We start from the raw sequence: 10,473 nt of genomic DNA on the forward strand, positions 1-10,473 counted from the left end.
AGTCCAAATGACAAGTACGCTTCGACCCCTATGCGTGATGCACCCTGTTGAACGTATGCACCCGGCCCACTGCGCACCGGCGCGAAACGTGCCATTGCATCGAGCGCTCCGCTGCGCACCGGCGCATGGACCGGGCGTAGCGTAGCTCTATTGCACGACCCCTGTGCCCCTGATTTGCCGCTGCCCCTGATAAGCCCTCCCTCCCCTTCGTTTCGCGTTCACAGGAAGCTGCATCCGCGTGCCGCCGTACCCGCCCTGCCCCTCCGGCGTCGCCGAACCCACTCGTCCGGCTTCGGCGGCGCCATGGGGCCCAAGTCCAAGTCCAAGGCCTGGTTGTCTCGGCAGAAATCGCTGGCCAGACCGAGGTAGCTTTTCCCCCTAATTAACCTTTCCTTTTTGGATGCAATGCGGCGCCATTAGTGACCGATCGATCCAGGCCAAGCTCACCGTGTATCCTCTATGTTCCTTCCTAGTGACCCAATGCAGGAGCTTAAGTGCACTCAGCACTACGATCGTGAGCATATGTTTGAGTTGAATCAAAAGCGGCTGCGGACCAAATATTGCGATCTTTGTTTGATGTGTGTGCTTATGGATGCGGTCAGGGATGTGTCTGCCCGCTATGGTGGTCAGGAGAAGACGGAGAGGAAGAAGAACATGTCAGTAAGACGCGCTGCTGCCAAGGAGCCTGCAAAACCAAACAGCAGCGCTTCCTGGGTTTGCTTGGAGTGCGGTAGCTTTTTTTGTGGTGGTGCAGGATTCGAGCCAGAGGGCCATGTTAGAGCACATCACAAGGAGAAACCTGAGCATCGGTGGTTTGCCAACTCCGATAATACGGATGTACTCTACTGTTGTGAGTGTAACCAGGAGGTTCCTCTCAAGGTTTTTAAGTATCGTCCATCACAAAACAAAGGCACAGCGAAATCAGCAGAAGCTTCAACTGAGTTAGGGCCAAACACCAAGACACTTGATCCGAAGGATGATGATGGTTTGGACAAGAAGGAGGTGGTGACACCGCAGCAGATAGAACCGGTGGAGGTGGAGGGCAAGGGATCCAGCAGTTCGTCATCTCCTCACTCGGAGGATGATGATGGTTTGGACAAGAAGGAAGTGGTGACACCGCAGATGAAACTGGTGGAGGCGGAGGACAAGGGATCCAGCAATCCATCATCCCCTCACTCGGAGGACATAACCAAGGAGCCTGTTTCCATATGCCAGTCAGAGGAGATAGCCAAGGAGGACGTCGCCAAATGTAATGTCATCAGGGGGCTGCCGAATGCCGGCAACACCTGTTTTTTCAATGCCATGCTGCAGTGCTTATTGGCCCTTGACCCACCGCGCAGCATAATGATGGGAAGAAACGTTTGCACAGGGCCAATTGCTGCACTTTTCAAGGAGCTCTTTGTCGACACAAGTGCTTCAAGCAATGCAAAAGACTTCCTTGACCAAAGAAAACTGTTTACATATGTCTGCTCAAGGTGGCCCCAATTCAATACCGGCAGAGTGGAGGATGCCGAAGAACTCATCCAACATTTTCTTCATGGTTTGGATGAAGAGGAAGATGAAGCACGTCAACCTTCAATGGATGCTTCAAAGAAGGTCACAATTGTTAATTCTATCTTTGCGGGCGAGGAGTCTAGTGCTATATCCAGCACAGAATGTGTACACGGTTCCGATGATAAACGTGAAAGCACCCTTCTATTCCGACTGCCAATTCCACATAGGAAGCACCATGTTGTAGCTTCCAGAAGCAATAAAGCTGATGCTGAGGTGCATGGTGGTGATGATCCTGTATCAATTGAGGATTGCTTCTCTTTGTACACTGAGAAAGAGTTGATACCTGATTGGTTCTGTCGGTCTTGCACTGATACAGCTAATACGAACACATCTGAAACAAAACCTGTCGTGGAGTCAGGTGGTGACGAAAACCAAAATAACCAGAAACAGGAAACAACAAAAGTTTCCAGAGCTGCAAGGAAAAGACTGCTTATAACCAGAGCTCCAGATGTAATGGTGGTTAGTTTGATGAGGCAACAAAGTGCTCCTAATATTGTTGGGTATGTTAAATTGGAAGGACATGTGCGCTTCAAGGAGATTCTTGATATGCAGCCATACATGGACAAAAGGTACTGTTTTCTAATGCCTTTTGAATTCTATGTTATAGAAGTGGTTTGGTCTCCCATTGATTTGCCGCGCCCACTCATTCATCCATCAACCCCTTCAGTTTTGATCCCCTTTCAGATGCAAGATTAACACATGCATGTGATTGCATCAGTAATTAAGGCACTACCCATTTTTAATAGTCTTGTTCGGATGGATAAGAAATCATTTTACCTGAATCTGAAAAATTGTTTGACCGACTATTGTAGGAAAAAACATTCCTTGACTGACTGAATATAGATCCATGCATCAACCACAGTCATAGCGCAGTGTTAGGAACTACTCCAGCTATTTGCAAGCATGAATCATTAACTAATTAATAAATATAACTCAAAGTTAAAACTATAATCAATAAAAACCAATCGTTTGTCCAAATTAAAAAATAGAAACTGGTATAATTGAAGTTAGCTTAGTTTAATTAGGTCCATACGCATGAAAAAGCGGGAGCAGATAGATTAGCTAGGATCCATGACATGAAAATGAACTATAATTTTTGACTTAGTATTCTTTTGTCCCTCGTCGGCGACAAACAAAGGCATGCATACTTTCTCTTCCTAGTTTTGAAAATGAACCATTAATTAACTAACTCTATACGTTCCCAGCTCCCTCCCTAACCAAAGAAGATCTTCAACCACTACCTAGCTACTAATCATCCTTATGTAGTTCCAGACAATTATTTAGGCTGAACTGGGTGTGGATATTTTCGAATTTGGCATCCCAGTATTTGTGATGTATGAGTGGGCGATAGTTCTGTACAGCTCTACGACTGCTTTGGTCATCACTATTTCCTGTAATTTTCAGATTTGACGAGAATGACAATAACACCTACCGTCTAGTTGGTGTTGCTCAACACATTGGAGATCGGAAAGGAGGTCATTATATTGTGTATGTAAGGGCTAGCAAGATGAATGGTCAGGAACATCTAAGCAATGACAAGTCTTGGTTTTATGCAAGCGATAAGATAATCAGAGAAGCAAGTTTGCAGGAAGTTCTTGGTTGCGAGGCCTACATTCTTTTATATGAGAGGGTGGGAGACTAAGACTTTATTAGTTATTCTGTGCTTGTTGCCATGTTTGTTTTGTTTCAATAAACATCAATGTTCTGTTTGCAGTGTTCAACTCATGAAGCCCAATCTTCTTCTGCCAATGTCACGAGTGAGGAACCTAGACTTGGCGGTATGAACCTTCTGCCAATGATGCCCAATCTTGTCGGGGATTTGATTCCTCCACCCATAGATGAATTGGTCCAATGGGATGAGCAGAGGAACCACAACGGGGATAAAAGGAGAGAGCAGCAAGCGGACAAGAAAAATGCCACACTGCTACCTATGTTTTGGGAGTTTCTTGATCAGTATGTTTATCTCGCCTTTCTATGTTTTTTCCCTCATGTTACTCAACGGGTTCTAATCGAGATAATATTATTTTGATAGGTTCACTCTATCTGGAGAAAAGGTGCCATATTACCATTTTCAATTGTGGGGCATGCTTATGAGAGGTTGTGGATCAAGGGAGATGTACATCCTCTACTCGCATCTCTTGAGTCAATCAAAGGACCTTGCAATGGGAGTCTGCAATGGTGACGAAAGGTATAATTTTGACAAAATTATCTTGTATGCAATTAAATAAAGCAATAGTTGTGTGCAAGATTTTAATACCGTTGTACTGAACATTGTAAAACAGGCTGAGGGTGAAGTTAACAGAAATTGCCAGGAATTATATGCTGAAACTTGTAACGAGTTTGAACATGGTGGTGACAGAATCCACAAGGAATTTAATGCAGCAACTTGACCTAAGATTTCTTGAAATGCCCAACAAGTAATGGCCTCAACCCCTTCTCTTTTGTTTTACTATTTATTCAAGGGGTGCATGGAAGCTTGTTATCCATGTGCCTGAATCATGAGTTGGTCATGAAATATTATGGGTTTCACCTCTAGCCTACCCCAACTTTTTTGAGACTAAAGGCTTTGTTGTTTTTTTGCAGGGTCTAAAGGCTTTGTTGTTGTTGTTGTATACAAATCAGTTTTTTTATCCTAGTGTTTAATTAGATACCGTTGTATATATGTTTTCAGGTATGAAGAGTTGAAGGAGTCTCTTGGCGCTGATTTGCTTAGAAATATGGATGTCTATGGTCATGTTGGGGAGCAAATTATGATACCTTTGCGTGATAAATGCGCCTTGATCCAGGGACTTACTGAATATGTGATTAGCAAGCACAGAGCTGGGTACTCATGGGAAGGCGATTTTGGCATAGAAGATATGGATGTCTATGACGGCAAGGTAGTCATCACAAAGAGTCCCAAATTATTTGAGATACTACCTCGAATATCGCCTGAGATGGACACGGCGATGGAGAAAGATTTTGATAGCATTGCAACAAAAGTGCTGAAGAAATTCATCTATCGTCAAATTTACGTGCCTTACCTAACACCTTTTCATATATTCTTGAGTGGAATGGGACAATATGCTAAATGGTGGTCAGACCCAGTCATGACGAAGGATCTGCGGGAACTAATACTGCACTATCCTTTTTTCAAGCCTTCAAGGGCTAGGTTGAACTTGCTGGTAGGCATCTTTGATGCATGGAGATCGTTCGATGAAAAAGATATGAGTCCCTTATTTAAGAAAATCTTGAAGAAGACACATGGATTGGCATGGTTAGAGGACATGGAGTCGGTTCTTAATCAGATCATCCTTGATGTCTTTCGTTACAGAGACAAGGATGCTAACTATTATGAAGCAGAATTGCATTTCTTGATTGAGTTGTTAAGGCATCTTGCAGTAGATGGTACTGCGAAGTCCTTCGATTATCAGTGTGAGGATTGTTGGGGAACGTAGTAATTTCAAAAATTTCCTACGCACACGCAAGATCATGGTGATGCATAGCAACGAGAGGGGAGAGTGTGTCCACGTACCCTCGTAGACCGAAAGCGGAAGCGTTAGCACAACGCGGTTGATGTAGTCGTACGTCTTCACGATCCGACCGATCAAGTACCGAACGCACGGTACCTCCGAGTTCAGCACACGTTCAACTCGATGACGTCCCTCGAACTCCGATCCAGCCAAGCTTTGAGGGAGAGTTCTGTCAGCACGACGGCGTGGTGATGATGATGATGTTCTACCGACGCAGGGCTTCGCCTAAGCACCGCTACGATATGACCGAGGTGGATTATGGTGGAGGGGGGGCACCGCACACGGCTATGAGATCCAAGGGATCAATTCTTGTGTCTCTAGGGGGTGCCTCCCTCCCCGTATATAAAGGAGTGGAGGAGGGGAAGGGGTTCGGCCACCCTTGGCGCGCCCCATGAGGAATCCTACTCCCACCGGGAGTAGGACTCCCCCCTTCCATGTTGGAGTAGGAGAGGAGAGGGAAGGAGAGAGAGGGGGAAAGGAAAGGGGGGACGCCGCCCCCCCTCCTTGTCCAATTCGGACTTGGGGGAGGGGCGCGCATCCATCTATGGACTGGTGCAAGCATCTCGGAGTTGGAATATACGCTTTGATAAGTTGATCAAAGGATATAGTTTTATACAGACTTGCGGTGAAGCCTGTATTTACAAGAAAGTGAGTGGGAGCACTACAGCATTTCTGATAAGTATATGTGAATGACATATTGTTGATCGGAAATAATGTAGCATTATTCTGCAAAGCATAAAGGAGTGTTTGAAAGGAGTTTTTTCAAAGAAAGACCTCGGTGAAGCTGCTTACATATTGAGCATCAAGATCTATAGAGACAGATCAAGACGGTTGATAAGTTTTTCAATGAGTACATACCTTGACAAGATTTTGAAGTAGTTCAAAATGGAACAGTCAAAAAAGAGTTCTTGCCTGTGTTACAAGGTGTGAAATTGAGTAAGACTCAAAGCCCGACCACGGCAGAAGATAGAAAGAGAATGAAAGTCATTCCCTATGCCTTGGCCATAGGTTCTATAAAGTATGCCATGCTGTGTACCAGATCTATTGTATAGCCTACACTGATTTTGGCAAGGGAGTACAATAGTGATCTAGGAGTAGATCACTGGACATCGGTCAAAATTATCCTTAGTGGAATAAGGATATGTTTCTCGATTATGGAGGTGACAAAAAGAGTTCGTCGTAAAGGGTTACATCGATGCAAATTTTGACACTGATCCAGATGACTCTAAGTCTCAATCTGGATACATATTGAAAGTGGGAGCAATTAGCTAGAGTACCTCCGTGCAGAGCATTGTAGACATAGAAATTTGCAAACTACTTACGGATCTGAATGTGACAGACCCGTTGACTAAAATTATCTCACAAGCAAAACATGATCACACCTTAGTACTCTTTGGGTGTTAATCACATAGCGATGTGAACTAGATTATTGACTCTAGTAAACCCTTTGGGTGTTGGTCACATGACGATGCGAACTATGGGTGTTAATCACATGGTGATGTGAACTATTGATGTTAAATCACATGGCGATGTGATCTAGATTATTGACTGTAGTGCAAGTGGGAGACTGAAGGAAATATGCCCTAGAGGCAATAATAAAGTTATTACTTATTTCCTTATATCATGATAAATGTTTATTATTCATGCTAGAATTGTATTAACCGGAAACATAATACTTGCGTGAATACATAGACAAACAGAGTGTCACTAGTATGCCTCTACTTGACTAGCTCGTTGATCAAAGATGGTTATGTTTCCTAGCCATAGACATGAGTTGTCATTTGATTAACGGGATCACATCATTAGGAGAATGATGTGATTGACTTGACCCATTCCGTTAGCTTAGCACTCGATCGTTTAGTATGTTGCTATTGCTTTCTTCATGACTTATACATGTTCCTATGACTATGAGATTATGCAACTCCCGTTTACCGGAGGAACACTTTGTGTGCTACCAAACGTCACAACGTAACTGGGTGATTATAAAGGTGCTCTACAGGTGTCTCCGAAGGTACTTGTTGGGTTGGCGTATTTCGAGATTAGGATTTGTCACTCCGATTGTCGGAGAGGTATCTCTGGGCCCTCTCGGTAATGCACATCACTATAAGCCTTGCAAGCATTGTAACTAATGAGTTAGTTGCGGGATGATGTATTACGGAACGAGTAAAGGGACTTGCCGGTAACGAGATTGAACTAGGTATTGAGATACCGACGATCGAATCTCGGGCAAGTAACATACCGATGACAAAGGGAACAACGTATGTTGTTATGCGGTCTGACCGATAAAGATCTTCGTAGAATATGTGGGAGCCAATATGAGCATCCAGGTTCCGCTATTGGTTATTGACCGGAGACGTGTCTCGGTCATGTCTACATAGTTCTCGAACCCGTAGGGTCCGCACGCTTAAAGTTCGATGACGGTTATATTATGAGTTTATGTGTTTTGATGTACCGAAGGTAGTTCGGAGTCCCGGATGAGATCGGGGACATGACGAGGAGTCTCGAAATGGCCGAGACGTAAAGATCGATATATTGGACGACTATATTCGGACTTCGGAAAGGTTCCGAGTGATTCGGGTATTTATCGGAGTACCGGAGAGTTACGGGAATTCGCCGGGGAGAAGTATTGGGCCTTATTGGGCCATACGGGAATAGAGGAGAGAGGCCAAAAGGAAGGAGGCGCGCACCCCCCCTCTGGTCCGAATTGGACAAGGGGTGCAGCCCCCTTTTCCTTCTCCCTCTCCCCCTCTGTCCTTCTCTCCTACTCCAACAAGGAAAGGAGGAGTCCTACTCCCGGTGGGAGTAGGACTCCCCCCTTGGCGCGCCCTCCTCCTTGGCCGGCTGCCTCCCCCTTGCTCCTTTATATACGAGGGCAGGGGGCACCCCAGAGAGACAACAATTGATCGTTTGATCTTTTAGCCGTGTGCGGTGCCCCCCTCCACCATAGTCCACCTCGATAATACTGTAGCGGTGCTTAGGCGAAGCCCTGCGTCGGTAGAACATCATCATCGTCACCACGCCGTCGTGCTGACGAAACTCTCCCTCAACACTCGGCTGGATCGGAGTTCGAGGGACGTCATCGGGCTGAACGTGTGCTGAACTCGGAGGTGCCGTGCGTTCGGTACTTGATCGGTCGGATCGTGAAGACGTACGACTACATCAACCGCGTTGTGCTAACGCTTCCGCTTTCGGTCTACGAGGGTACGTGGACAACACTCTCCCCTCTCGTTGCTATGCATCACCATGATCTTGCGTGTACGTAGGAATTTTTTGAAATTACTACGTTCCCCAACAGTGGCATCCGAGCCTGGTTTTATGCGTTGATGTTATATGCACGAGTAGAACACAAGTGAGTTGTGGGCGATATAAGTCATACTGCTTACCAGCATGTCATACTTTGGTTCGGCGGTATTGTTGGATGAAGCGGCCCGGACCGACATTACGCGTACGCTTACGCGAGACTGGTTCTTCCGACGTGCTTTGCACAGAGGTGGCTGGCGGGTGTCAGTTTCTCCAACTTTAGTTGAACCGAGTGTGGCTACGCCCGGTCCTTGCGAAGGTTAAAACAGCACCAACTTGACAAACTATCGTTGTGGTTTTGATGCGTAGGTGAGAACGGTTCTTGCTAAGCCCGTAGCAGCCACGTAAAACTTGCAACAACAAAGTAGAGGACGTCTAACTTGTTTTTGCAGGGCATGTTGTGATGTGATATGGTCAAGACATGATGCTAAATTTTATTGTATGAGATGATCATGTTTTGTAACCGAGTTATCGGCAACTGGCAGGAGCCATATGGTTGTCGCTTTATTGTATGCAATGCAATCGCCCTGTAATGCTTTACTTTATCACTAAGCGGTAGCGATAGTCGTAGAAGCATAAGATTGGCGAGACGACAACGATGCTACGATGGAGATCAAGGTGTCGCGCCGGTGACGATGGTGATCATGACGGTGCTTCGGAGATGGAGATCACAAGCACAAGATGATGATGGCCATATCATATCACTTATATTGATTGCATGTGATGTTTATCTTTTATGCATCTTATCTTGCTTTGATTGACGGTAGCATTATAAGATGATCCCTCACTAAATTATCAAAGTATAAGTGTTCTCCCTGAGTATGCACCGTTGCGAAAGTTCTTCGTGCTGAGACACCACGTGATGATCGGGTGTGATAGGCTCTACGTTCAAATACAACGGGTGCAAAACAGTTGCACACGCGGAATACTCAGGTTAAGCTTGACGAGCCTAGCATATAACAGATATGGCCTCGGAACACAGAGACCGAAAGGTCGAGCGTGAATCATATAGTGGATATGATCAACATAGTGATGTTCACCGTTGAAACTACTCCATCTCACGTGATGATCGGACATGGTTTAGTTGATATGGATCACGTGATCACTTAGAGGATTAGAGGGATGTCTATCTAAGTGGGAGTTCTTAAGTAATATGATTAATTGAACTTAAATTTATCATGAACTTAGTCCTGATAGTATTTTGCAAATTATGTTGTAGATCAATAGCTCGCGTTGTTGCTTCCCTGTGTTTATTTTTGATATGTTCCTAGAGAAAAATTATGTTGAAAGATGTTAGTAGCAAAGATGCGGATTGGATCCGTGATCTGAGGATTATCCTCATTGCTGCACAGAAGAATTATGTCCTTGATGCACCGCTAGGTGACAGACCTATTGCAGGAGCAGATGCAGACGTTATGAACGTTTGGCTAGCTCAATATGATGACTACTTGATAGTTTAGTGCACCATGCTTAACGGCTTAGAATCGGGACTTCAAAGACGTTTTGAACGTCATGGACCATATGAGATGTTCCAGGAGTTGAAGTTAATATTTCAAGCAAATACCCGAGTTGAGAGATATGAAGTCTCCAACAAGTTCTATAGCTAAAAGATGGAGGAGAATAGCTCAAGCAGTGAGCATGTGCTCAGATTGTCTGGGTACTACAATCGCTTGAATCAAGTGGGAGTTAATCTTCCAGATAAAATAGTGATTGACAGAATTCTCTAGTCACCATCACCAAGTTAGTAGAACTTCGTGATGAACTATAGTATGCAAGGGATGACGAAAGTAATTCCCGAGCTCTTCGCGATGCTGAAATCGACGAAGGTAGAAATCAAGAAAGAGCATCAAGTGTTGATGGTTAACAAGACCACTAGTTTCAAGAAAAGGGCAAAGGGATAGAAGGGGAACTTCAAGAAGAACGGCAAGCAAGTTGCTGCTCAAGTGAAGAAGCCCAAGTCTGGACCTAAGCCTGAGACTAAGTGCTTCTACTGCAAAGAGACTGGTCACTGGAAGCGGAACTGCCCCAAGTATTTGGTGGATAAGAAGGATGGCAAAAGTGAACAAAGGTATATTTGATATACAGATTATTGATGTGTATTTTACTA

General features: G+C 44.8%; 1 pseudogene; it reads left to right on the top strand.

The window, feature by feature from the left end:
* Positions 1-303: 303 nt before the first annotated feature.
* Positions 304-4,991, top strand: LOC123142764 (uncharacterized; annotated as a pseudogene).
* Positions 4,992-10,473: the final 5,482 nt, after the last annotated feature.

This window comes from Triticum aestivum, chromosome 6D (genome assembly GCF_018294505.1).
Source record: "Triticum aestivum cultivar Chinese Spring chromosome 6D, IWGSC CS RefSeq v2.1, whole genome shotgun sequence".
NCBI classification, from domain to species: Eukaryota; Viridiplantae; Streptophyta; class Magnoliopsida; order Poales; family Poaceae; genus Triticum; species Triticum aestivum.